Source organism: Schistocerca serialis, chromosome 3 (assembly GCF_023864345.2).
Source record: "Schistocerca serialis cubense isolate TAMUIC-IGC-003099 chromosome 3, iqSchSeri2.2, whole genome shotgun sequence".
Classification (NCBI taxonomy): Eukaryota; Metazoa; Arthropoda; class Insecta; order Orthoptera; family Acrididae; genus Schistocerca; species Schistocerca serialis.
The window spans coordinates 624,950,408-624,974,539 of record NC_064640.1 but is presented as its reverse complement, the minus strand read 5'-3'; positions in this window follow the sequence as shown (position 1 = coordinate 624,974,539).

The window sequence follows — 24,132 nt, the reverse complement described above, 5'->3', positions numbered from 1 at the left end:
GAAGATGAACAGATAGAGAAAGTGTATGAGGACATTGAAAGGGTAATGCAGTATGTAAAGGGGGACGAAAATCTAATAGTCATGGGCGACTGGAATGCAGTTGTAGGGGAAGGAGTAGAAGAAAAGATTACAGGAGAATATGGGCTTGGGAGAAGGAATGAAAGAGGAGAAAGACTAATTGAGTTCTGTAACAAGTTTCAGCTAGTAAAAGTGAATACTCTGTTCAAGAATCACAAGAGGAGTAGGTGTACTTGGAAAAGGCCGGGAGATATGGGAAGATTTCAATTAGATTACATCATGGTCAGACAGAGATTCAGAAATCAGATACTGGATTGTAAGGTGTACCCAAGAGCAGATATAGACTCAGATCACAATATAGTAGTGATGAAGAGTAGGCTGAAGTTCAAGACATAGTCAGGAAGAATCAATACGCAAAGAAGTGGGATACGGAAGTACTAAGGAATGACGAGATACGTTTGAAGTTCGCTAACGCTATAGATACAGCAATAAGGAATAGCGCAGTAGGCAGTACAGTTGAAGAGGAATGGACATCTCTAAAAAGGGCCATCACAGAAGTTGGGAAGGAAAACATAGGTACATAGAAGGTAGCTGCGAAGAAACCATGGGTAACAGAAGAAATACTTCAGTTGATTGATGAAAAGAGGAAGTACAAACATGTTCCGGGAAAATCAGGAATACGGAAATACAAGTCGCTGAGGAATGAAATAAATAGGAAGTGCAGGGAAGCTAAGACGAAATGGCTGCAGGAAAAATGTGAAGACATCGAAAAAGATATGATTGTTGGAAGGACAGACTCAGCATACAGAAAAGTCAAAACAACCTTTGGTGACATTAAAAGCAACTGTGGTAACATTAAGAATGCAACAGGAATTCCACTGTTAAATGCAGAGGAGAAAGCAGATAGGTGGAAAGAATACATTGAAAGCCTCTATGAGGGTGAAGATTTGTCTGATGTGATAGAAGAAGAAACAGGAGTCGATTTAGAAGAGCTAGGGGATCTAGTATTAGAATCGGAATTTAAAAGAGCTTTGGAGGACTTACGGTCAAATAAGGCAGAAGGGATAGATAACATTCCATCAGAATTTCTAAAATCACTGGGGAAGTGGCAACAAAACGACTATTCACGTTGGTGTGTAGAATATATGAGTCTGGCGATATACCATCTGACTTTCGGAAAAGCATCATCCACAAAATTCCGAAGACGGCAAGAGCTGACAAGTGCGAGAATTATCGCACAATCAGCTTAACAGCTCATGCATCGAAGCTGCTTACAAGAATAATATACAGAAGAATGGAAAAGAAAATTGAGAATGCGCTAGGTGATGATCAGTTTGGCTTTAGGAAAAGTAAAGGGACGAGAGAGGCAATTTTGACGTTACGGCTAATAATCTAAGTAAGGCTAAAGAAAAATCAAGACACTTTCATAGGATCTGTCGACCTGGAAAAAGCGTCCGACAATATAAAATGGTGCAAGCTGTTCGAGATTCTGAAAAATGTAGGGGTAAGCTATAGGGAGAGACGGGTCATATACAATATGTCCAACAACCAAGAGAGAATAATAATATCGGACGATCAAGAACGAAGTGTTCATATTAAGAAGGGTGTAAGACAAGGCTGTAGCCTTTCGCCCCTACTCTTCAATCTGTACATCGAGGAAGCAATGATGGAAATAAAAGAAAGGTTCAGGAGTGGAATTAAAATACAAAGTTAAAGGATATCAATGATACGATTCGCTGATGACATTGCCATCCTGAGTGAAAGAGAAGAAGATTTAAATGATCTGCTGAATGGAATGTACAGTCTAATGAGTACACGGTATGGTTAGAGAGTATATCGGAGAAAGACGAAGGTAATGAGAAGTAGTAGAAATGAGAACAGCGAGAAACTTAACATCAGGATTGATGGTCACGAAGTCAATGAATTTAAGGAATTCTGCTACCTAGGCAGTAAAATAACCAATGACGGACGGAGCAAGGAGGACATCAAAAGCAGACTAGCTATGGCAAAAAAGACATTTCTGGCCAAGAGAAGTCTACTAATATCAAATACTGGCCTTAATTTGAGGAAGAAATTTCTGAGGATGTACGTCTGGAGTACAGCATTGTATGGTAGTGAAACATGGACTGTGGGAAAACCGGAACAGAAGAAAATCGAAGCATTTGAGATGTGGTGCTATAGATGAATGTTGAAAATTAGGTGGACTGATAAGGTAAGGAATGAGGAGGTTCTACGCAGAATCGGAGAGGAAAGGAATATGTGGAAAACACTGATAAGGAGAAGGGACAGGATGATAGGACATCTGCTAAGACATGAGGGAATGACTTCCATGGTACTAGAGGGAGCTGTATAGGGCAAAAACTGTAGAGGAAGACAGAGATTGGAATACGTCAAGCAAATAATTGAGGACATAGGTTGCAAGTGCTACTCTGAGATGAAGAGGTAAGCACAGGAAAGGAATTCATGGCGGGCCACATCAAACCAGTCAGTAGACCGACGACCAATAAAAAGAAAGACAGAAAAAATAAAAGCTGAAAATTTTAATGTAATTTACTTTTGTTAACTAATACATTTTAATTAATTGACTTATCTTCATCATGTGATGTTTTAAAATAATGTACTTTTATTAACTATTACCTTTTATTAGTGTACTTATGTTCACAATGTGAATTTTTAAAAATAACTTACTTTTATTAACTAATACATATTATTGTGCTACAATCATGTAGTAAATTGAATAATGAAGTTAGAAATCAGTTGTTTATTGGCTTTAGTTATGTTATTGTAAAAATAGGTATGTAGTTAACGTTAATAAAATCGGATGATTTAATTAAATGTACTTAATTTTTTATTTAATTTTTAAAAATCGGTTGTTTTATATATAAAATACAGAATTTATTTTAACATTGCATTAGTGCACCAGAACATACAAAATGTATCTACTACAGCATGAGAAGCATTAGTGGTGTTTAATATTGCGTGTAACTTGCTTGTATCTTACTTTCTGTGTACTGCATTTCCTCCACTTCCAAGTGCTTCTATTTATTAGCATATTGTCTCTTTTGGATACAGTGAGACTTTGGTACATTGGTTCCGCAAAATATAGAAAATGAATGAGTAAATGCAATGGACATGAGTTACAGGGTACATCGATTTCTTAAATCTACGTGGGTGAAAGCAAGTAAACTAGTGGCATCATCAAGTACAAGAGATATACAGCAAATTGGAGCACAAGACTGGGCACAAATGAAACATGGCTACATTATAGAATGCAAAGAGTGAATAACCTAACGAATGTAATGATAATTCATCAGACAATAGCAAAAATGTCAGTAGTAATACTATCTTGCATAGGGTGTAGAATAGTGGCAAAGTGGAGTAGCATAGCATCATAAAAAAGATACATTTCATGGTATCAGGAAAGACAAAATAGCATCAGAAATAAATGAACAGAAGACATATATATAGGCTATAAACAAAAGGGACACAAGTTATTATTACACAAAAAAATGTTTGAGTTACAGTTTGCAGCAGTCAGACCACCCAAAGGATGTGATCCGCTGGACACATATCAAAATAAATGTTGTCTCTTTTGGTTGTTGTTTTCATGCACAAGCGTACGTAACCAGAAAACTGTGCAAGGCCTAAGCTTCTGGTAAGAGAACCGACCTGCAAGATTCTCCCAGCTGGGCACATCGGCACCTAATAAAATGCTGAATAATCAAGGAATCCTGAAAAAAAGGCACCAACAGAATTTGTATAAGCATAGGAAATGTGTCAGTAAACGGTCTGATGTGTTTTACAGTTATGTAGACTCGCATGTAGAACTACAATAAGCATAAGTTGAGATGCGCGGGTAATGCAAATAACGACTTCTGCAAGACAAATGCCAAATATCGTATTTCTTGAAAAGTACAAAAAATTTATACGAACTGAACAGTGTTTATATATATATATATACATAAACACTGTTCAGTTTGTATAAATTTTTTGTACTTTTCAAGAAATATATATATATATATAAAAGTAGTAGTGTGATGTCTGTAGAATGCAAGTGGTCGAACTACATTGGTACATATCTGTGGCGTAAATACATAGAAATTTCGTAGAAAAAATGCTGTAGAAGTTTCTTTTAAAATTATTGCTGCTGAAATAAGCGTGCGACTAATTTCGTTCAGAATCGCAGCCGTATTCTTGGCGCTAAAACTAACCTTATTGGTATTTCAGTAATTTGTCGTTATTGCTGTACGATGGAAACTGAAATTCAGTACATATCATTCAGGTGTTGCATAGCCACAAAAGATGTAAAAAATGGGGAAATTCAGCGCATCAGTGTCAAAATCGCTTGTAACGTCGCAGTTCGGGAAAGCAAAATTATATAAACAGTAATTTATGTGATGGTAGAATCTGCTATGTTGTATTTACACAGCCCAATATAATTGATCCAGCTCTGTGATTGGATTGGCATTATGTTTTTGAGATGAATGTAGATGTGCTTAGTTTTGGAAATTGATGTCATCAAATAAATATGCTTACGTTTTGGTGCTGGCGGTATTTAGCCCTAGTTACGTTATTGTTGACTGATTTACTGCTGCTATATTTTCTTCCCCTTGTGTAGTCTGCTGCGAAAATAATTTGGAACTGTTTCTGGCATTATCCTGACGGGCTCTCTTGTTGGATAGAACTGATTGTCTGTAGATAATAAACTCCTGTGCACACAGTATGGTATCTGCATATGTACTGGTTTTCTGAATATGCTTCCTATGACGTTGCTGTCTTGGCTTAGACTTTTCTGTAGTGGTGCTGAAAATATTATTCTGAGCGGTTACACAGATTTTATCTGAAATCTCATAAATGTTGCTTGACAGTGTAAGCTCAACCTTTCCAGAAGGTGATTTTTTTTATGAAAGCTACCATCAATTGTAGTGCTCTAACGAAATCAGAGTGAACATACTGTTCATTAAAATTAGACAAGGGCTGTTGAAATAAATTCGAACTACTGTGATCATCATTCTTACAGGCATCAGACTGCACTGGTTTAACGTCGCTCATAAAACTCAGTTTGCTCAAAATGACATCAGCATCCGTGATGGAATTCTGAATGTGACTTCCACGAAGTTGCTGTATTTTATTTTCTATAGTACAGGACATCATATTCTTGTAGCTGTTAATTTTGCGTTCTGACTGTAGGTTTCATGATTATACATAGCTGCTTTGAAAGAGATAAACGGAATAGTGATATACTGCGTGGTTTTATAGCAATCCGTAGCAATAGTAGATCGAACAGACGTGTTGTTAGAAAAATTTTGTTTCTCAGAATGGGCTGCTAAGTATGTCAGTGGTCTGTGAGTGGTATATGTAGTTTGCGTTTGCGCAGTATTAGTTGCACTATTCAGAGATTCAGTGTAAGGGAAATCGTCTTGTTCTTCCAAAAATTTAGCGTTGTGATGCAGGGACAGTCTAATATTTCTGGTATGCGTCACGGAAGGAAACAAACTCTGTTCTTTGTTGAGACTGAATGTGGCGTCTGGCGTTTTATTGTTTGCATCATTAATCCGAGTGAAATAGACGTTATTTGTTGAGGTTTGATTTTGCTGTATGAATCTGGTTTGCAAATCGATCGGTGGGAAATAGCATTTATCAGCACGATGGTTGACTGAAGCAGAAGTGCTCGCACACGATGAAGCGGAAAGCTGTGGTCTGAACGGAAGGTTTTCATGACAAAGGGCGGTGTTGTGTGTACCATTTTTGGGTTGACAGAAAACGTCTCTACTGTTAGTGTCATCAAACTTAATATGGGGATTGATAAGTTCACTATTAACTGTTTCAGACTGCGTGGGTGGCTCAACGGAGCGGTCATGTGCGTCACTCCAGACGGTATTGTCATTAGTATCACTGAGATGTGATGAAATTTCAGACATAGGAAACTTAGCTTTGATATCAGATTTGGTAGGCACAATGGGTTCATTAATGTTTTCCGAGATCATCAAACTGCTGTCGCTGATGGTAGCTCTGTACTGTCGATGGGATTTTCAATATGATGTGAGGCATTAGACGTGGCAACGTCTGTAACGGAATTTATACTAGCATCAACATCGGTTGTAATACTAGTGAGCAGTTGCTATTTTCCTTCTTGTCTTTGTACTGCTAATGACTGTAAAAACTGATTGTTTGCCTCTGTGCGTTTATGGAGAAAGTTTTTTATCGCTTTTCTAAAGTCTCAGCGTGAACTTTAAGACGTGTGTCTAACCGTGTGCCTCGTTGATCTGTTCTTTCGTTAACTAATTGTATTTCATTTGTAAGCTTTTTATATGTTTTACTACATTCATGTCTTAAATCATTAATGTCATGTCTCACATGTTTGTTGCTGTCTGCCAATTGCCTGGCTATGGCTTCAATTTTATCGCAAAGACGTTTGTCACTGGCCTTAATGTCTGTATCTATCTGTTTGAAATGGTTATCAGTCGTTTCTGTGTACGATTTAAGCTCGTCACGTATAGTGGAAAATTATTCATTGAACTGAGTAGTGCTGTCAAAGTTGTATTTCTTGCATGATAGAAAATAAGTCATCATTTTTATTAAATCGTTCATTGAAGTAAGTGGTGGTGTCAACTTGTATTTCTCGTATGATGGAAAATTTTTCATTGAACATGTGCATCAGATTTTGAAACATCGCTTCCATATTGCTTTGAATTGAAGCGACGGGTGTCACCTGTGTTGTGCTTTGTGGTGTGGAGACATCATCTATAACCATGGACGTCTCGTTTGTTGCGTTATCTGCATAATTATCGTTTACGGAATATGACAAATTTTTAAAAACAGATTGAGTACTTTTCACTACTGTGTTCTCTGACATACTGTTGGTGGCATTCTGATTGACTGTACAAGAATGGGGAAGTTCATTGACCTGATTCGGTAAAGAATCGTGTTCTGACATCTGCGTGTTAGCATAATGACCTGATTCGGTAAAGAATCGTGTTCTGAGATCTGCGTGTTAGCATAGTGTCTTCCGCTATGCCGGAATCGACAGTCTGAGAAGATGGTAAATTAGGTGAAATCATACTGTCAGTAAACTGTACATTCGTCTGGGTAGCGGAACTCACGTTTTCTGTGGTATTTTGCAACTGTTGCACCGCAGAGTGGTTACTGTCATCCTCAACAATGTTGTCAATAATAGAAAAATCGTTTATTTCGGTATCTCTAATTGCCAGATTACCCGCCGGAACCTTGACACTTTTGCGCGGCATATTATAAAATATAGAGTTACAAAACCAAAGACAAAAATTTAACACTCAACTCAATGAAAAAAAAGAAAACAAAGCAAGGCGGAGCATAAGAATGCAGATGAACTCTGGAAGAAAATTTCTGCAAGTTAGTAGATTGCGTTGAACCAAAAAATATCTAACTACTGTTACTGCTACAGGGTGGTTGAGAGAACAGTATATATATTTTAATATTAACGATTTCACAAAGCGAATGACTAGCAGAGCTGTTGCCAAGTATAACTTTCTTTAAAAAACGAAATAATAAACTTCACGATTACGTTGAATGAGTGTCTGATCTGTTGAATGAGTACTGAACTCGAATTGTCGTGCTGCGCGTTATAAGTGCAAGTGGTGTGCTTTCTCTGTGTTATTGTTAGCAACACTTTACACGAATTTATTGGGCAATGCAACTCCCAATTCCAATAAAGAAATACACTGAGCCCCTTAGGCACTGAATCATCTAGCCCTGTTCAAAACTGATAACTTTCGTCCCTATTCGTATAACAAATAAATTAAATTGTCTTACTTATAGAGCAGCAACGATGGAAAGCGATATATTCTGGTCTCTCATAAAAAAATATAAATGCTAGCTACAGGCTCAGCAGTGTGCAATGCTGACCATAATACTTCGAAATGCACATGAAATTCTTTTGGCTGGTAAACGAGAACATTTAAGAAAATCCAACTTCTTTAAAAAATATATGACCTGCACAGGAGGCGATACTGATTGTGGTGAATTACTAACACCTCAGAAGCATTACAAAAAATGAAATTCTAACTAGTCTTTTCATCAAAACAGTTTCGTTGCGCGGAGTAGCCGTGCGGTCTACGGCGCCTTGTCACGGTTGGCGCGGCTCCCTCTGTCGGAGGTTCGAGTCTTCCCTTGGGCATTGGTGTGTGTGTGTTGTCCTTTGTGTAAGTTAGCTTAAGTTTGATTAAGTAGTGTGTAAGCCTATGGACCAATGACCTCAGCAGTTTGGTCCCATAGGGCTTACCACAAATTTTTCAAAAGAGTTTACGTATACTCTGGGGTTACTCAACAATTACAAATTATCTGCCAGCTCATCTATACTAACGCGCTGGCAAAAACAAAAATCATAATAATTTAACCCCTTTCCTTGATTGCATGAAGACTTCTGCTTCCATGTTCAACAATATTGCCATACCTAAATTAATCTAACTCTTGGTGGCTTCACACAACACACCACAAAAACAGCCTACTCCATGGTCTTTCCCTTACAGACACCTACCTACAACTGCACGCTAAGCGCTCCCTTACTGCAACACTAGCAGTATCTCTGGGTCTACGATCTTACATAGCCAGCGATATAAACTTTGTAAAAGACATACATCGTTTATAAAATCATATCCGTATGCCACATACAAATGCGCCCCAGTATACTCCTTCCAAGTGAAACGGCCGAGGATGGAGGCACCCGCTCGGTAAGCTGCGTAGGAGGCTGCGTCGCGGCGGCCAGGCGTCGTGCAGTGAAGAAATCTGAAACAGTTTGATCTACGGCCGGATCACAGAATTCCGGGAGCCGTAGCTGATTTTGGTGGCGCAGGTGCGCGCTTGCGCTGCCGTGAATAGTATATAACGCTCTGCCAGCTGACCTGATAACAACGCCGGATTCCCATAAATGTGGCATGAAAGCTGAAGCTGGACGAGAGAGGTATGGATGAAGCAAATTCAGCAAGGTGCGATGGCGTCGCCCATACAAACGTACTGCCGGCGAAGCGTCAGGAGCAGCAAAGTACGATATGAACTGAAAAACATCAGTAAGACGTCTTCATGTGAATGTGAAGCTCATGGGTTTGACATCTGCGTCTTGAACCTTCGAACGTAACGTTCGGCCTCTCCGTTAGACTGCCCTGACATGCTGTATTCCATTGTGTTTGCAAAATTGTGCAAATTCCTTGGAAGCAAACGGATTTCCATTGCCAGAAACAATTGTTTGTGGCAAGCCTTCGAGAGAAAATACAGAAGCGAGCGCTTTGATAGTGCTGACGGCATTTGTCGAATGCATTGGGATAACAAAAGCGTATTTGCTGTAGGCATCGACGATAAATAACCAAAATGTTTGCCAAAAGGAGCCGGCCAAGTCTATATGGTGGAATTGCCTATACTATCAAAATGTGGCCAGGAGAAAAATTTCTGGTGCGGAGCGACCTGATTGTCCACGCAAGGGCGACATTGTGCTGTCACATATTCTATTTGCCTATCTAAACCAGCCCACATGCAATGTTGGCGTGGCAGCTGCTTAGGGCGAGCTGTTCCCCAATGACCTCTACGTAGAAGATTTAACACTTGCTGTTACAACGAGGCGGGGATTAACACTCTTATCTGTTCGTTAGGCGTCTTAAGCAGAATCACATCACACAGAAGAGATAAACTTCGAAATTTAAAATTTTCTCAGCGAATTAGATGTGATTTGTACTTGCACTCTTCAAGTTGCCATCACCCATTTCAAAACACGAGTGCGCTTAAAATCCCTGTACACAGGGCCCATATACAGTGTCGGATGCAGATAATTCACCTAAGAGCTTGCGCATTTGAGGACAGTGTTCAGAGACAAAGGATACTTGACGCGACAGATTCTACATCTACATCTACATCTACATTTATACTCCGCAAGCCACCCAACGGTGTGTGGCGGAGGGCACTTTACGTGCCACTGTCATTACCTCCCTTTCCTGTTCCGGTCTCGTATGGTTCGCGGGAAGAACGACTTCCGGAAAGCCTCCGCGAGGGCTCGAATCTCTCTAATTTTACATTCGTTATCTCCTCGGGAGGTATAAGTAGGGGGAAGCAATATATTCGATACCTCATCCAGAAACGCACCCTCTCGAAACCTGGCGAGCAATCTACACCGCGATGCAGAGCGCCTCTCTTGCAGAGTCTGCCACTTGAGTTTATTAAACATCTCCGTAAAGCTATCACGGTTACCAAATAACCCTGTGACGAAACGCGCCGCTCTTCTTTGGATCTTCTCTACCTCCTCCGTCAGACCGATCTGGTACGGATCCCACACTGATGAGCAATACTCAAGTATAGGTTGACAGGGCAATCTCAGCTAAAACCAAGAACCGGGAAGTGGATGAAGAGATGAACACGCCAGGATAGTCGCTAGCTTTTCGTCCCTTCGTTGGAAATAGTTTCTTCAAGATAGCAAGGGTCCTTAGTAATTTTCAGGTGAAAGTGATCTTGCGCGCACCGTAGAAGATTTGGGACCTGCTGGGATCAGTGAAGGATAAATTGTTATTGCGGAAGGCGGGAACTTACGAAATACCTTGCCGGTGTGGTATGGCCTATATAGGACAACAAACACGCACAGTGGAAGAACATTGCATGTAACATAAACGTTTCACCCGCCTTCTGTAACCCAGCAAGTCTGCAATTGCGGAACATTATATCTCCAATGGACATTCAATGCAGTATGACAAAGCATTAATTTTGGCCACAGCAACATCTTTTTGGGACTCCATTAAAAAGAATCTGTTGAAATACGCAAGGCGGAAAATCTAATTAACTGTGACAGCGGTTACCAGCTGGATCATACGTGGAATCCCGTCATCTGCGAGATTTGCTCTAGGCGAAGACGCCAGAATACCCCAAGACTGCGGCGAGCGGCTGCACCGAAGACAGCTGATCCTTGCAGTTCCACCAGCGAGGGCGCTGCCGCTGGGTGGTGTGGACCTTCTGTCACCGTGACTCCGACATCTGCGCAGCAATACTATCAGCGCGCTATACAGGGTGAAGCGAAATTCGCGCACTCGGGCTTCGCAGCGCGACTCCCCACTTGCCAGTGATAAAAAAATGTGTGTTACAAAACTGCGTCCAGCGAGTACATCCGGCAGAAAAAGTACGTTACAGAGTGGCAATCTGGCAACACTATAACCACATGCATGGTAACTACCACTGTCAGTACTTACAAGTCGTGCTCTACAGTTGGTGCAGTGGATAGAGGCCTGGGCTATCATGCAGCAGATCGTTGGTTCGGTCCTGGGTTGAGGTACATGTTTTTTATTTGGTAAATGTAGCGCAGGTGGTACGGTACCTGGCATCTTATTCGTCAGCAGCGATTGCAGCGGGTTTTCTAGAAAACATCTGCACTTACATACCACAGTCGTAGAAATGGAGGATTGGTCAGCTTTGAAAGAAGCCCTTGCCACTTCGTGGGTGTGAATTTATGTGCACCGCTTCATCTGCCAGATGCAAAACCTGTTTTCTTAGCACCCTCCTCCAACAGTCCCAAGGATTAGTGTCAACGATTGTTTTTGCCTCGTTACATTTCGTTAGGTCCTTACGTTACCAGTAGGACTAGTAACGTGCTTATGGAATAATGTCCAAACACGGTTACTATTTGTATGTGTTATCACCATGGTCCCAATAATTATACCTTTCAACATTGAGTCTGGTTACCGCATGCTGTTTAGTACGTATTTCGATGAATTATTATCATTGTTATTATTATTATTGTTGTTCTATCGATGGGATTGTGGAAACATCACGTCTATTACCATTAGGGAAACAGTGTAATTCGAAATTGAACATTTCACAATTAGCGGTATTGGGATGAATCATGCAGAACAATATGTGTCAGAGGGGTAATGCGCTTTAGGTGGAACAGCGCACAGGACTGACAGCGTGTTTATACTGTATGCGCTGTCCACCAGACAGGGACTAGTTGCGAGTGGAGTAATGCGCCCGTGACAGACTCCAATGTACATGCGTACACGTGTCGAATTTTCTCACTGTAAACCTCTAAACCAGTGTGGCAGACGTATGGCATACACAAACGATGAATATGTGAATATGCTTCTGATCCTTGGTACATCTGATAACCGGGCTGGTGTTGCCGCTCGTGAATATACTGCTAGATATCCTCATCCTTACCATTCAGATAAAAATATGTTTCGTCATCTGGAGCTGCACCTTCGGGAGTAAGGTTCTCTCCTTCCACCATCACGTGACAGAGGTCGTGCTCCGGCTACTGAGGAAGCTATTCTGGAGGTCATACACCAAGAACCTCAGCGAAATAAACGTAGCGTAGCAAGGCAGCTGCGTGTTTCGCAAGGCATGGTCATTAACGTCCTGCACGAGCATGGGCTGCAGCCCTATCATTATGCTTTCACGCAACACCTGCATCCTACAGTGGATGCAATTCTGTGAATCGTTCCAACAACAACAGGAAGCCAACGATAACTTCGTGAACTCTCTAATATGGTCAGATGAAGCATCATTCACTCGTGAGGGTGTCTTCAATAGGCACAATGTCCACCATTGGTGTGAGGTTAACCTGCACGTCACCCATGACTGTGGATATCAAGTTCGCTTTGGTATCAACATCTGGGCTGGAATATTGGGTGACAGGTGTTTGGGACCCTACGTGTTGCTGACCGGTTGACTGCATGAAGGTATCATGCATTCTTCTCAAACTACCCGCCTGATGTGTTGGAAGTTGTTCCACTACATGTTAGGCAGAGGATATGGTTCCAACATGATGGTGTACCTCCACACTCTGGAATTAATGTGCGACAGCATTTGGACAAAACATTTCCAGGGAAATAGATTGGACGTGGAGGTCCAGTTGCGTGGCCGCCGCATCACCTGACTTAAATCCCTGGAGGAGCACATGTACTTTATTCCGCCGACAAATGTGAAAAATTGGTACCACGTGTTCATGCTACTCTTGTTACTGTGGACGCAGCTTTGCTGCGAAGAGTCCAGTGCTGTATGACCCGGCGGGTTGCGCAGTGTTTGGACAGGCAGGGAGGTCGCTATGAGCATCTGTTGTTCTGATTACAACGTATTCTGTTGTGAAGGTCATGCAGTCATTAATATGGATATTTTTACCGTCACTAGTTGCTACTGTGCTATATCTTAGTGCTCATATTACATGTAGTATAAAGGACAAGTACTGTGCTATCATCTTTAGCATCTCGAAATTGGTATTGTTTTTGTAGTTATTCTGTCATGTGACAGGCATTTATTTCAACTGTCTATTTCTTATTTGTCTAACCACGTATTTGTTATGTTCAGCGTTACAAAATACTGTACATTTAGGATACATGTGACCTAAGAAGCGGTGTATATTGCAGTATGAAAGTTCAGAATGAAATTAACAAATTAAAAAAAAAAAATGCGCCCCATCCAGAATCAAACCCCCGACTTCCTGCATGCTAACCCAAAAATCTGTCCACTGCACCAACTCTACAGCACAAGCAAATTGTGGTGATAGAGGTAGTTACCATACATGTGGTTACAGTGTTGCCAGATTGTCACTCTTTAACATATTTTTTCTGCCAGATGTACTCTACAGAAGAAATTTTGTGAGAGACATTTGTTTATCGCTAGCATGCGAGGATTCGCACTGCAAAGCCCGAGTGCCCGAATTTGGCTTCACCCTGTATAAGGCAGAGCGGAGAACGTCTTCGTTAGTCTTTCTCACCTGAAGATGACTGGTAGGTGTCCAGTTGAAACATCGCGGAGTGAAGCTTACGACTACTGGCTGCAGTTCCAAAATCTCTTCGAACAAGAGATAAATAATTGTGGTGCACAAAGTGTGCTGGCGTAAGCTGTCGCCAGCATATCGCTCGGCAAAGGTAAATAGCGAAGATCGATTAACAGGCGCTGGATCAAGTGCGTCTGTCACGAGAGAGGCCAGAGACACACCCACAAGCAACATGCCACGAACACCCTCTCGACCGCATGTATTTAGGCCGCCGCCGCTGACCGCAGGGCCTCACTCACTCAGTTACCCAGTTTTACGTCTGTCAGTTTACTCGCGGAGCGGTTAGTTCGTCACAGGCTACGACAATACATAGTGACCAGATTAGCGGCTGTAGTCTGGCTAGTACTTTACATCAGTCTGCAAGAGGACTATTGCTGAAGAGCTTGTGCCACAAAACAATGACTTTATTCAGTTTAAGTAAATGTTTCCAGTTCATGTAAATAAAGAACTGTATTAATCCACGTGTGCATTTGTGTTGCAGAAAGAGGATACCGGCCACGCATAACAACATCCTCTCCCTTGCATTCTTTGCCGCACAAGACTCTACAGAAAGTGTCTTCGCACTAAGGGATCGACAAAACATTTCTGAGAGCATGGCCAATCTTTGCGAATGTAACTGTGTAGCAATCGTACTGATTGATCATGCTCCGTGGCTTGTGCGATCATTCGTGAATCAGTAGGAAAAGAATACAGTGCTTGCGATCAGAAGAATCAGCCTGTAAACAAGGAGCTGTAAATGTGGCGATAGGTAACCGAAACAATGTGTCGGTATTTGTATGTTTTGTCGTCGGCGATACAGAATTTCATACTAGTAATTTGACAACAATAGCAACCAACGTTGAAACTTTTGCACAGTGCGATCGGGAACTTGTTTCGAAGGATGAAACAGTGCAGTCAGAGGATTATGGGCCGTGACAAGGAAAAATTTTCTGCAATACAGGTAATGAAGAAATTTGGTGACACCGTGTATTATAGCCAGGGCTTCTTTCTCCAGCTGAGCACTGCTCAAAGTTTTGGAAGCTAATGCGATGGGGCGTCCTGTTTTGACAATTTTGTGGGATAAAAGCGCCATGATGCCATGGGACGAGGCATCGACAGCAAGCACAAATAGTTTGAGCAGATCGTAGTGCATAAGACAAGGTGGATGAAGGAATGCATTTTTCAGTCTGTGAAATGCTTGTCACAGTCTTTTGTCCAATGGGACAGAACATTTTTCGTCTGAGGCGGTTCAGAGACGCAGCAATTTGCGCCGCATAAGGAATGAAGTTCATGTAGAAAGTTAGTTTTCCAAGCACAACTTGCAGAATCATGTAAATTCTTAGGAGATGGCGATTGTTGAATTGCTCCCAATGTTTCGACGAAGGACGAGCATCAGTGGCGTCGATGATATGTACTAAGTATTCAATCGTTGTGTTGAAGAAAGAACATTTATGCGTGTTACATTTGAGGCTTGCCTCAGTTAAAACTTGACAAAGACAGTCCAAAATTTTAAGGTTTGTTTCTGGTCTTTGTCCGGAGACGATTATGTCGTCAACATAATTAAAACAAGTAGGCACAGGGCATGCGCGAGGATTTGGGTCGCGCATTAGCTTTCGGCGTAATGTGAGCGTGAAAATCTTTTGCACATCCTAGAGTACCGTCGAACACTGGTAGTAGAATAGACGGTATGGATCACGAGATGTATGCGCAATAGCAAGTCACGCCGCTGACGTCAGAGTAAACCTAACCGGCGCTCAGTAGCTCGATACCGTCGTAACGTATTGCCTCGTAATTGCGTTTATGAGCGAAAACAAGGTTTTTGGCGTGAGTGTGACGGCGATTGAGTACAATGTTCCGTCGTTATAATTATTGTGCTGGGGATTTTTTAAAGTAAGTTTTTAAGTGCAAATAAATGGTTTGCTGCGAGATCGCCAGTTTTACTAACCACAAGAGTCAAGGTAGTAAGTTACGAATTAAATTTCATACATTTCCTAAAAACAATTAGAAGAAACAAAAACACATAAATGCTTGTAAACGTGCGCATTCGTTTTCACTTGAAAATGCTCCTGTCTGTTCAATACACTTTACTGATTTTTCTGATTCGGTTTATGAAAGGGATCTGAAAAGTGAACTGTCGAATATTCCTTGTAAACGCAAGTGTAACACTGACGCTGATCCAACTCTAAATCTAACACCATCTGGTGCTGAATCAGGCCGTAGTAAAGAGTGTAATGAAGACAAAAATATTCAGGCACTGAAATGAAGCAACCATAAAGAAGTAGACGATATTTTACAGGTAAATAGTATCAACTAATGAAAAAATTACTACTAGGCAAAACTTTAACCGTGAAAACAAACTCTGCTGTCGATGCGACAATGTGAGACTACGGCAACAATTAGAAATTATGGAAACAGAAATATCTTTTGTCATGAACGTATTGAAACATCCTTTTCCTAGTGAAGGCACTATTAAAAGAAGACTCAAGCAGTTTAGCGTTCCGAAAGGTTTTATTGATTTAAGCCTTAGTATTTTGAAAACAAAGCAGCGAGAAAAAATAATAAGAAAAAAATGATTAGCGAATTTTTCTTATACCAAAGCGAAATGAGAAAAGAAGGAGGGATTAACCCAAAATAAACAAATAAATAAAAGAAAAGGAACCTACTAATATAGGGCTTAATAATTACTAATAAAAATAGTAATATTACACTAAAACTTGGAAAATCTGGATTATATTCATACTTGCGTAAGAATTAAACATGTGTGCGCCCTGTGCTTATAAGCTTGAACGCAATGCGGTGAGGCGAGAAGGTTCACGTTGACGTCACAGCTCACAGGCCGCCTAGGCGTGACTACAGTGCATTCGAGTATCCGTGCCGTAGAGCAAATGTTCAGACTTGTCGCAGAATTGCTGAGGTGCCATGGGAAACGTTTGTGTGAATGGCATGCGCGTTGTCATCTACGTCTAATCCGAAGGAATCAAACGCATCCATGCGGAAAATATTTCGGCTCGTGAGTGAGCGGACTACAGTGAAAGGGACTTCCTTAGTCATGTTTTTGTATTTTGCAAGTAAGTGGCACGTTCCAAGCACTGAAATGTTGTCGCGTCATAGGCGGGGAGATGCAGACTTGATCTCTGCAAATGTGGTTTAGCCAATTTTCTCATTTGTACCTAAGTGAAACACGTGACAGAGGCTCGGGTATCTAGTTGAGAAGACACTGACTGCTCACAAATTTGCAATCCAACCCACAGTTTGCGGTGTGTTCTCTGAATACAATTGTCCATTCTGTGCTGGGAAAAACTGTTCTTTGTTGGCACCTGCACATTAGAAAGCTTTCGTGAATTTCGAGATTGGAAGAGTCTTTTGGAAGTGTGTGGTATTCGTATTGGACGTATGTCTGTGTGTTTTATGAGTCTTCGCTTGTTTGATTTTTGAGCAGGAGGAGGCACAGAATATGAAGATGAAATGACATTGATATCCATCCATTCCTGCTTTCCATTTTTCCTGGGTGAAATAGGAGGGATTTCTAGTCCTTTGCTGTCAGACCGGTTTTGTATGTCCACTGCAATAATAAAAATTGCATTTGGCTTGTCTGAAGAAGCAGTTCTTCCAGTTATGAGTGACATAGCATTTCACACATCATTCAACGTTGCGCGGAAGTGGGGCAGTGTAATTAGCGTTGCCCCAGCGTGGCGAACGCTGTAGTGTAGGTAGTGTGTCTGGCGTCGCTTATGCTGTGCACACTTGCGAGTGCAGGGGCTGGGACTGAGGCTGAGGCACGGGTTGTTTGTCTCAAGCGAAGCGATAACTGGTAGACAGAAATCTCGCTCTGCTAAATTCTGAACTTCACGTATAGTGATAGCTTTAAGCACGTCACTGAGCCTAGGGTTGCGTTGGTTTAGAATTTCGGTTGTCAATCTGCGATCTAATAGATTCTGAATAATAGTATCACGAAGCATTTCATCCTGATAAGTTGCACCACAGACGCAATTTAATTTACAGTCTCTAGTCATTCCCTGTAATTACGCAATCCATTGTTTATAGGACTGATCACTAAGACGCTCTGTGCGGAAAAAATTATACCGTGCAGCAGCGATGTGTATTGACTCTAAAAACATTCGTCTAACCTTACAATTATGACCTCGTAGGGCTGGGTCTGGGACTTACTGAGGGGAAACAATTTCACTGGGAGGCAACAAGCGCACACAACAAAACATGAAAAGAAAAATACATGACGTGATTCACCTTCGACTTTGTAGGCGTCGAAATTCACTGTTTTATGTATTCCCTCAACGTTTTCTTCGTCTCACTAGACTGTCGGAAGGGCAGAGGCAGCTGCTGAATGCCTTCTTTAGCATCTGGTGCCCTTTGCTGCTGGGATACTTGTGTTTGCATGATGCAAGAAAGTGCTGACAGTAGATCTGTTATTTGTTGACTCTAAAACTGAACAAGAGATGTTAGACGCTGCTCAGCACTTAGATGTTACTCTCCCTGTTTCTCCATGATTCCTTAAATACCTCAACTTAAATTTTTCTGCTTGTGTAATTAACACACACACAAAAAAATCAGTAGAAAGAAAAAAAGTAATGCTCTGGAGTCCAAAGCTCCTTGTTCCACTTGCCTTTCGTTCCATTTGTCTGATGAAGGTATGTTACCATCCCGACTTGGCTTGTATTAATTCCACAGAAATGTCTTGATCACTAAAAACCTTATTTATGACGCGTTTCAGGTAATCATCAGATAACCGTGGCAAAATTTACACAAAAGACGAATTAAAAAAGCTAATATACACACATAAAAAAAAGTTTTGGATCACGCTGGTTCCCAGAACTCCTGAAGATAGGCGTTTACTATAGTTATTGTATCACAGACACAGTCCCTTTGACTATTCAGCGATGTCATTAAACCCGCCCAAAGATGTAAACAACCATGCATGAGCAGCGCCTATTGGACGGAGGGGGTCCGGTCAATACCGCGGTTCGATCGCGTCCGCATTGTTACTTTATGCCAGGAAGGGCTCTCAACAAGTGAAGTGTCCAGGCGTCTCGGAGTGAACCAAAGCGGTGTTGTTCGGACATGGAGAAGATACAGAGAGTCAGGAACTGTCGATGACATACCTAGCTCAGGCCGCCCAAGGGCTACTACTGCAGTGGACGACCGCTACCAACAGATTATGGCTCTGAGGAACCTTGACAGCAATGCCACCATGTTGAATAATGCTTTTCGTGCAGCCACAGGACGTCATGTTACGACTCAAACTGTGCTCAATAGGCTGCATGTTGCGCAACTTCACTGCAACGCGGAACAGACGGGCCCACCAACATGCCGAATGGACCGCTCAGGATTGGCATCACGTTCTCTTCACCGATAAATGTCACATATACCGTTTACCAGACAATCGTCGGAGACGTGCTTGAAGGCAACCCGGTCGGGCTGAACGCCTTAGACACACTGTCCAGCGAGTGCAGCAAGGTAGAGGTTCCCTACTGTTTTGGGGTGGCATTATATGGGCCGACGTTCACCGCTGGTGGTCATGAAAGGCGCCGTAGCGGCTGTACGATACGTGAATGCCATCCACTGACCGATAGCGCAACCATATCGGCAGCATATTGGTGAGGCATTCGTCTTCATGGACGACAATTCGCGCCCCAATCGTGCACATCTTGTGAATGACTTCCTTCAGGATAACGACATCGCTCGACTACAGTGGTCAGCATGTTCTCCAGACATGAACCCTATCGAACATGCCTGGGATGGATTGAAAAGGGCTGTTTCTGGACGACGTGACCCACCAACCACTCTGAGGAATCTACGTCGTTGAGGAGTGGGACAATTGGGACCAACAGTGCCTTGATGAACTTGTCGATAGTACGCCACGACGAATACAGGTATGCATCAATGCAAGAGACGTGCTACTGTGTATTATAGGTACCGGTGTGTACAGCAGTCTGGACAACCACCTCTGGGTGTCTTGCTGTATGGTGGTACAACATGCAATGTGTGGTTTTCGTGAGCAATAAAAGGGCGGAAATGATGTTTATCTTGATTTCTGTTCCAATTTTCTGTACAGGTTCCGGAACCCTCCGAACTGACGTGATGCAAAACTTGTTTTGATGTGTGTGTAATAAATATAAGATATTAAGTTGGTCAGATATTAATTTAGTCTACATAAGGAATGTACTAAGTACAGGTACTTACAACATGTTAGGAAAGCTCATGAAAGTCAGCAATAGAAGAAAAACGTACGATTTCAGTTACAGCTGCCATTAGGTGTATTTGCGAATGATGTTATTTGGAGACATCGCCTGTCAGACTAAAGACAGGCTCGAGGACAGTACTGTATCGACTTGGCACCACATGGCGTTTATGTCAAAGATCGAAGACATAGCATTTATAATACACAAGACGACGTAAATATTCCTACTACATTACATCTGGCCTCCCTTTCTTTAAAATAAGTGTCATATCATCGATATGTTGTTTTATTTTTTTTTTCATCGACGATATGATGCTTATTGTAAAAAAGGAAATAAAAACCGATGTCATGTGCTAGGGATATTTACGTTGTCTTGCGTACTATAAAACCTATATCTTGGTTTGTCTCGATCTTTGACATCAACGCCAAATGAATATAATATGGTGCTCGTGTCTGCTGTCTTCAGTCTAACACGCGATGTCTCCAAATAACATCTTTTGCAAATACGCCTAACGGCTGTTGAACATGGGATTGTACGTTTTTCTTGTATTGGTCACTTGTATGAGCTTTTCTAAGCATGTCGTAAGTACATGTATGTAGTATTTACTTTCGTTCCTGATGCTATATTGGCCTTCTAATTATTATATATTAGCTTTCCTAATTTGTCTCTTGTCTAAATTTTTCCTCGGTTATATGATGATGATTGCTCGAAACGCGTCAAAAATGAAGATTTTGGTTCTCATGACATTTTCATGGAATGAATGCATGCTCCTTTCCTTTTGCTCAGCGTCAGGCTGTTATAACTTTCTTTGCACACTGTGTCATTCTTTACTGAACACAACAGCGAGGAACAGATGTTGTTCATGAACAGATAATTCAGATATTAATTTAGTCTACACTGAATATCAGATAGTAAAAAAGAAATACATAACATTGTTGCCGTAGTGGCATATATATACAGCAAAGATTTATAAATCTGTCGCTCTTCTGTACAATGTCTGTTCAGAAGATGTCGAGCCCTGACCACTGTAAAAGTCAGTAAATGCTATTCAATTAGCAAACACACTGAAAGGGCCAGTTCATGAATGTTCGAACTGAAGTACCCTCACCGCTGGGGTTCCAGAGAAGGGATGCTTGCGTCTCATTGTCAGCGGCATAATCGTTCGAGGCAGCGCCAACATGCAGCGGTGGCGGCTGTACGAAATGCGGCGGCGTAAATGGCAGTGCGCGTATTTGAAAGAGTGCCCGTCCGGTTTGTGGCCGACACCGCACTTTCAACTCGTTTGTTTCCGGTACAGGGACCCTTACCTCACACTGATACTTTTATCCTTCTCCATCGTCCTAGAAAGTTTATAACATTGTCACGGAATCACCCTATATATACAAACATTTACAGACTCTCTCGCCTGTAACTTTGACGTTCTGTAGCAACATTGGATGGCGTTTCTAGACACGGGTTCCTGTTTAAAATATCATGTACTGACTCCTCTCTGCAAGTCCTAGAAGTTCGTAACGGAAATTTCCGAAGAGTCTGAATAAAAAAGTATTTTATAGCTAAGTGTTATTAGTTATGAGGAAGTTCTGTCTCTCTGAATGCAGTCCGTCTCTTTTATCGCACCACCACATTGTGAAGCAACCCGCTGCGGTATCGGTTGCCTGGTTTACGTAACTGTAAGATCCACCGTCGTCCTGGGGCTATAAAATGTATTTCGTTGCGATCGCAGCCCGCATTAGTCGGATTCCACGGTGCCTGGGGCCTTCACGGTTGGAGCACAGTTCCCTACCCGCTTCGGCGTTCAGACTCCAACACGGAGAAACTAGCAGTCGGAAATTCTTTTATAGGACCTGCTCATGATTTACATAGACGTGCATCCGTTTTGGTTTCTGATCCTTATTGAATGTAGTACCTTACATCTCGGTGTATCCATTTTAGTTTCTGATCCTTATTGAATGTAGTACCTTACATCTCCCTGCATAATTCGCAAACCATCGTGCTGCATCTGCATTTACATCTACATACTTTCTTCGCAAAACACCTGGAGTTGCGTGGTGGAAGGAATTTTGTACTACTACAAGTCATTTCCTTTCCCGCTCCACTCGCAAATAGAGCCAGTGAAATACGACTATCAATATGCATCTGTACAAGCTCTAATTTCTCTTATCTTATTTTCGTGCTCCTCATGAGAAATGTACAGTCGCTCTCAAAAGTAGCCGAACTACCTGAATTGCATTTCGCCTGGTTCAAAATGGTTCAAACGGCTCTGAGCACTATGGGACTTAACATCTATGGTCATCAGTCCCCTAGAACTTAGAACTACTTAAACCTAACTAACCTAAGGACATCACACAACACCCAGTCATCACGAGGCAGAGAAAATCCCTGACCCCGCCGGGAATCGAACCCGGGAACCCGGGCGCGGGAATCGAGAACGCTACCGCACGACCACGAGCTGCCATTTCGCCTGATTCTTATGCAACCCACATAACGCAGTTTCGCGCAGGTCCTCTAATCCATCCTTGGTACAGTCGTTTGTCTATTGAAAATGGTTCCAACTAGTCACAACTATAAAACACTGCTCTGTATCGCAATAACTCAAGACGTAAAATAATACTACGATACTAGAAATATCAGGGAACACCTTATCACAGATAAGACTGTCCTTAAGGCTTGTAAGCTCACATTTATTGCAATAAATGACATACCTGAAATGTTACCACTCTCATTATTACGTCAGATAGGTAATGCACGTAGTAACTTCGTCGTATTCATGATTTCCTCTTCAAAGTAACATACCGTACTTGTTATTTAACACAAAATGGCATTAAAAATTTAAGTTATTCACGAGCACCTAGTTGAGAATATGTATGAACTTCAAATGACACGACGAACCGTCTCGTTCTGCATATGGATTCAAATCCAGGTCACGCAGACTGTGACGTATCGGATTTTCTCGGCAGTAGCTAGATGTTTTAACTGAAATGACGAGACGAAACATTAATTTTTTCCTTCCCAGTACTCCAACCCGGCACCTATCGTTTTTATATTCTAGAGAAAACTAACGTTAAATGTGGGTTTGTTACACCAGCAGTGACATGTTAGCATGTTTGAACTAGAAATAATATGACGAAACGTTCAGTGCTGACTGGGAATCGAACCCCACACATATCATTTCTACACACAAACAGATGTCAGCTACCGAATTTTTCTCCACCAGCAGCTCTGAATAACATCATTGAACTTACAGTGATCTCGCAAATAGTTATATGAATCACTGGGAGTCAAAAACGTCAGATATCGTTAGTGTTGCCAACGAATGAAAATGCATTAAAAATCAAGATTATTATCCACCAGCAGATAGGTGTTCTCATGCTAGAGCTTGATAATTCATAATGAAAACCTTAGTACTGAGCCAGTATCCGAACCCATTCACGCGCAGTGTGTGGAGATGTTGAGGAATCTGCTGTTTTGAACAAACAACAAATTGTGGTCGAGCTGTACTGTCACGCAGGGATCAAATTCCGCGTTAAGCGCAGTCTGAGCTGCATTCCCAGTTCAGAACCTATTTTATCGGCATTCAGAAGCTCAAATAAAAGATGGAATAAGTGCACTGTGACCCTACATAGCGTTTGTTTCGTCACTAGAAAGAAATAACTAGTATAAGAAAGGATACTAGTGATAGAGTTTCTACATGCCCCCACTCCTGACTTTATTGTGTTTCAACCTAACGTCTACTTCGTAGGGAAGGAATATCATGTTTAATGTGAATTTCAGACCACAATGCCATTATACCTTCTTCACTTGTAGTAGCCAGAAGCGCATAGAATCTGTCTCTCCCTATCAAAAAACATCAGTAGAAGTTGGAACCGAACCTAGACCGTCAGTACATGAACCTATCGTCAATCCCACAGACCACCAAATCCCCTGCTCCGTGTCTTGTTTTTTTCTGTCATAACGCACATGCGGCACACTCGATGAGAATTCTGACACACAGGCTCCCTGTAGTGGTTTGCTGCATGTTCAGTACATTCATTTACTTGGTTGACCGAATCGCCATGAACTAGCTGCCTCGGCTACCCACCCAATGCATACATGCGACTGTGTTTTGTAATCACCGAAAAAAAATCACGTAACTGCCAACTACACAGAACTCCCGACAGT